This window comes from Mustelus asterias, chromosome 4 (genome assembly GCF_964213995.1).
Source record: "Mustelus asterias chromosome 4, sMusAst1.hap1.1, whole genome shotgun sequence".
In the NCBI taxonomy this organism is placed as follows: domain Eukaryota; kingdom Metazoa; phylum Chordata; class Chondrichthyes; order Carcharhiniformes; family Triakidae; genus Mustelus; species Mustelus asterias.
In genome coordinates, this window is record NC_135804.1 from 51,132,490 (window position 1) to 51,138,294 (window position 5,805).

The following is a 5,805-nucleotide window of genomic DNA, read 5'->3' on the forward strand; positions in this document are numbered from 1 at the left end:
GCAGAGAATTCCAGAGATTCACCACCCTCTGAGAGAAGACGTTCCTCCTCAACTCTGTCCTAAACTGACCCCCCTTTATTTTGAGGCTCTGCCCTCTAGTTCTAGTTTCCTTTCCAAGTGGAAAGAATCTTTCCATCTCTACCCTATCCAGCCCCTTCATTATCTTATAGGTGTCTATAAGATCCCCCCTCAGCCTTCTAAATTCCAATGAATACAAACCCAATCTGCTCAGTCTCTCCTCATAATCGACACCCCTCATCTCTGGTATCAACCTGATGAACCTTCTCTGCACTCCCTCCAAGGCCAATATATCCTTCCGCAAATAAGGCGGAGGGGGGGGGGGGGGTGGGGGGAGGGCCGATTGTTGTCTGGTGGTGGGGGGGAGGGCCGATCATTGTCTGGTGGTGGGGGGGGAGGGCCGATCGTTGTCTGGTGGGGGGGGGGGGGGAGGGCCGATCGTTGTCTGATGGGGAGGGAGGAGGAGGCGGATCAGGTGTTCCTCTGGTGGGGAGGGGGGGTAAGTGAGTCCAGATTGTTCTCTGGGGGGTGTGAGTGAGGCCAGATCATTCTCTGAGAGGGGGGGTAGTGAGTGAGGCCAGATCGTTCTCTGGGGGCGGGGGGGGGGGAGGAGGGAGGCGGGTAAGATGTATCTCTGGTAGGGGGGGGAGGCCCAATCATTCACTGGTGTGGGGGGGGGGCAGATGGATTTCTGGTAGCGGGGGGGACAGGGGGGTCCGCTGCCACTCTGCGGGCGATCGGTGGGGGGGAAGGGGGCAGGGGGTCGTGATTGGTCTGGGTAGCGGGGGGTGTGGGTAAGGGGGACAGTGATGTCTGTGGGGGCCATCGCTCCCGCTTTTCGCTCCCGGACCGCTTTCTCTGTTTTCTGCAGCCCGGGAGCGATCTGACATGGGCACGCTTTTTCAAATTTTTTTCCAACTGCGCATGCGCAGTTCAGAGCTCCAATCGCTTCAACTGCGCTAAGCCCTGCCCACAGCACGAATGAGACCCGTGATTTTTTTTTTCAGGCTGAGTGCGTATGGGGGCGCCTGAAAGCAGATTTCCAAGTCGGATCTGAATTAAGCCCAGATTCAGCACTTAGAATGAAAATGGTAAAATCAGGTCCTATGTCTCATGTACTGAAAAGATTCTTCATTGGCTGTCATCAGCTTCGTCTTCTTTAATTGGGGAAAAAAAGTCATCTTTTATTTTTCTTAAAACGCCCTTTATTCACATCACTCAACATTGATGACTCAATCCTTATTACCTCCGCATACGAAGGTACAAAAAGGATCAAATAAGACAGTTAAAACACACCCAGTGAACCACCTCTCCTTCCAATCTGTTGACATTTTTGGCCTTAATATCCCTTCAAATCTCAAATTGAATTCCTTCATCTTCTTCATTCTTAAAATGGCCTCTAAGAATCTTTGTTTCTCTTTGTGCCAAGCAGCTAATTCTTTATCCTTCAATAACTTTGGAGTTTCTATAAAACCCAATACTTGAATATTGCTCTATTAGATAAGTATTCCAACACTTATTTTCTTAACCAGATATAAAAATCTCATCTGACATACAAGTCCAGAAGGAAATCTCTTCTTTCTTGTCTAATGTATCAGTACTTCTCCCAGTAAAAAATATATGGTGCATCATACTTCAATCATTCCCAGGACTCCAGAATTGTAGAACTCCTTTAAAGGTTTTTAAACGCTTTCACCTAATTCTACTTTGATGCATGGACATTTCTCTCTTGGTGTTCATAGTATTGGTTGTGTTCTATTCCATGAGGCTTCTCCCAGGGTTCTCATTTTTTTCAAAAAGGAGGAACTTAATGTTGATGGCAGTAAGCAAACTTTGAGAATGACATCCCTCCCCTATTTCCCATTCCTAACAGTACAGACCCAATGGAATATTTGCTCACTTGCTATCCAGCTCTGTAATCACAATCCTGTTCCCAGCTTGATGCTTTTCAGTTCCTTTTTTTAAATAATTAATTAGCATAACATTAATTACTTATGCTGAAATTTTGCTGAACATTTCCAGTACTTTTAGTGGGAGGGGAAAGCAAAGAGAATTCTTATAATCTCTAGTCTGTCTTGCTAATTTTTGAAAGTTGAAGTGGCTTTGTTAATGGAATTGAAATACGCAACATTGCACTATTTCCAACAGCAGAAACTACACTGGTGAAAAAAATACCCAACAATACCCCAACTCTAGTAATGGTGGATAATGAAAAATTTCTCAATGCAATGTAATCTCCATTGAGATGCTTCAATATGGAGTATCTCAATGTGTCCCAATCTAACGGGGCGGCACGGTGGTACAGTGGTTAGCACTGCTGCCGCACAGCTTCAGGGACCTGGGTTCGATTCCCGGCTTGGGTCACTGTCTGTGTGGAGTTTGCACATTCTTCCTGTGCCTGCGTGGGTTTCCTCTGGGTACTCTGGTTTCCTCCCACAGTCCAAAGATGTGCGGGTTAGGTACATTGGCCATGCGAAATTGCCCCTTGATGTCCCGGGATGTGTAGGTCAGAGGGATTAGCGGGGTGAATGTGTGGGGTTGTGGGGATAGGGCCTGGGGTGGGATTGTTGTCAGTGCAGACCCGATGGGCCAAATGGCCTCCTTCTGCACTGTAGGGATTCTATGATTTCTCTGATTCTAATGTGAATTTCAAGGCCTAGCAAAGCTCATTAATTAAGGCTTGTATTTCAAGTTTTCAGCAGTTTTCATATGATCCAGAATACACAGCTTTCAAACTCTGGCCCTATGGAATTTATTGAGCCCAGGCTTCCTATTTGCCAACTGTAGTAATTACCCCAATTGCACTAATCTACAGACTGGAAGTTAATCAGATTTGTATTTATCGCAGAATATTGCACAAATGTTTATGATTTAATTATAAATTAAGGAGCATAAAATAGTCATAGAATATATACAGCACAGAAAGAAGCCATTCAGCGCATCGTATCTGTGCTGGCTCTCTGCAACAGCAACTTACATAGACCCTGTAGCCTGCCTTTTCCAAGTAAAATCTGTAAATCCTTTGTCCTCAGATATCGATTCAATTTTCTTTTGAAGGCCTTGAGAGAATCTGCCTCCACCTCATTCTCAGGCAGTGGACTCCAGATCCTAATCACTTGCTGTGTAAAATAATATCCTCATGTCACCACTGTTTCTTTTGCCAATCACCTTCAATTGGTGTCCTCTGGTCCTCGATCCTTCTGCTAACATGGGAGAGTTTCTCCATATCTATTCTGTCTGCACCTCCTAATTTTGAAAATTTCTATCAAATCTCTGTTACTCTTCTCTTCCCAAAGATACCAACCCGACCTTCTCCAATCTATTCACATAACTAAATACCTGGAACCATTCTCCTGAATCTTTACCACACCCTCTCTAATGTTCCCTTCCTAAAATGTGGTGTCCAGAGCTGGACACAATACTCCAATTGAGACCAAACAGGTGTTTTATACCAATTTATCATAACTTCCTTGGTTTTGCACTCTATTCCTCTATTCATAAAGCCTAGGGTCTCTCATGCTTTATTTGCCTTTCTCGCAACCTGCCCTGCCTTTGTCAATGCTTTATGCACATATACCCGCAAGTCCCTTTGCTCCTGCACCCCTTTTTAGAATTGTACTCTTTATTCTATATGAAGTATGAAGATTAGGAAAACATAATAAATCAGGAAAATTTTTATCCAGAAGAATTTTTGAAACTTGTGCTTTAGAGTAGTGAATTTTGCTTCACAAAGCCAGTTTTTTTCCTGTCACAATCCAGCATGACCTTTAATAAAGAATTCTCTCATAGATGTTTTAAAGTCCAATATTTTCCATTTGATGTTAGAATTCAGCCAAGTATGGATGTAATGATCCTTCATTAGTACAATTAATAATAAGGATGAATCATCAGCCATAAGGCAACAAGTATACATCCATGCAATAATTAATAATGCTCAGTGAAATGGTGCTTAAACTATACCAACAGCTTCCTATTATCAAAGTTCAAAGACAATTTCCCTCAAAAGAAATACATACCTTTGCTTGTAGGCTTGACACCATTTCCTGTAATGTAAACGCACTATCAGCCTCAGAAAATTATATATAATGAGTTGTATTGAAACAGTCATCAGACACTAAAATAACCATCGGAATCAAGAGAGATTTGCTGGGTCTGCCTGGATTCATATTTTATCTTAAATTGAAACTAATATATTATTTTCAACATTCATTAGGCACAAGGCAGACTCTGTCTGTTAATTGGATTCAGTGCTCTGTATGCTCTTGTTCATTAATTAATATTTACAATTATACTCGTACACAATTTTTATTTACTTGGTCATATTTTCTTTCTCACTAATATGTTTTCCATGTTTCATTCATGCATGCTGTCCTCACTCCATTAATAAACATTTGCAATCAAAATGGAAAAAATTATGTTTTAGCTTTGTAGCAGTTCCTTTCATTCATTCACAAATAATTTTAAAAAGGTGCATTCAAAATTATGAGTCCACTGATCTCCAAACAAATATTGTGATGATTTTTTTGATAATTGCAAGGCTATGGGAATGAACCATAGCATAACGGAACAAAAATGTTTGCTGCAGTTTGTTGAGTTATTTATATGATTGATAGCTGTCAGTTATTCTGATCTAAAACTGTTGTGGGAATATTTGAGTGGGCATTGTTCAAATCATTAGGTTGGTTTAAAAATTTCAAAGATGAGTTAACCCCCACAACGATGATAAAAGCAACATATTGCGGGTGCTGGAAATCTAATAAAAAAACAGAAAATACTGAAAAAACTCAGCATGTCTGGCAGCATTTGTGGAGAGAAAAACAGAGTTAACATTTCGAGTCCAATATGATTCTCCTTCAGAGCTGAAGAGGTCGAAAAATGTGATGGATTTTATTCTGCTCCACCCCTTCTCCCACTATATAATCTAACACATTTCTACCCCTCTTCGGTTTTGGAGAAGAGTCATTTAGACTGTTTCTCTTTCCAAAGATGCTATCAGAACTGCCGAGTTTATCCAGCATTTTCTGTTTTTATAACTCCTACAACTAGTAAGATTATATAATTATCCACAAACCCAACTTTTCACTTTTTGGTTGTTACCAATTTTGCTGTCAGCTGTCATGATGTTGTTACAGACTGTAACCATGAGGTGGCTCTGAAATGAGTTTTTGGAATGTTTCTCCCAGTTCTGTCACCATGGAATGGTACTGCACAACACAAATGGTGATCCTCTGGCCTATTGTATAACAACCCAATTGCCCTATCCTGATCATTCCACATGGCTCTGTGCATAAAAATACATCTTCATCAGTCAACCATGATCATGTCAAAACAACTTTTCTAGTAAAAGTAAAACCATATTTTAAAAAAGTCAACTATAAAATAGTTATTAAACATGAATTTCCCTTAGAAGGTATAGTTATATTTCTCGGTAAATACACCTGTATTTGATTATTAAATTGGGCATTCATTTATTTAACAAATGCATTTAAAGTTTGAAGCTCGGCTGGATGTTTTCCCACTTTCTGAAGATGTGAAAATGTGGGCACAAGGTAGATGTGTAGGGAAAGAAAATGATAGAGACAGTTTTTTGTTTGTTATCCTGGCGTATCACCAAAACATACCTGGTTACCAGAGCCATTGTCAGCACTCTCAATCTATCTCATATTAATACATGCTTCCAATCTTTTATCTTACTTATTATTGCTCCTTTATTGTTATATGTGTTACTGTGCCATTGTCCAATGTTTCACTATGACAGATTAACTGGCTACATCAACTGGGTGATGA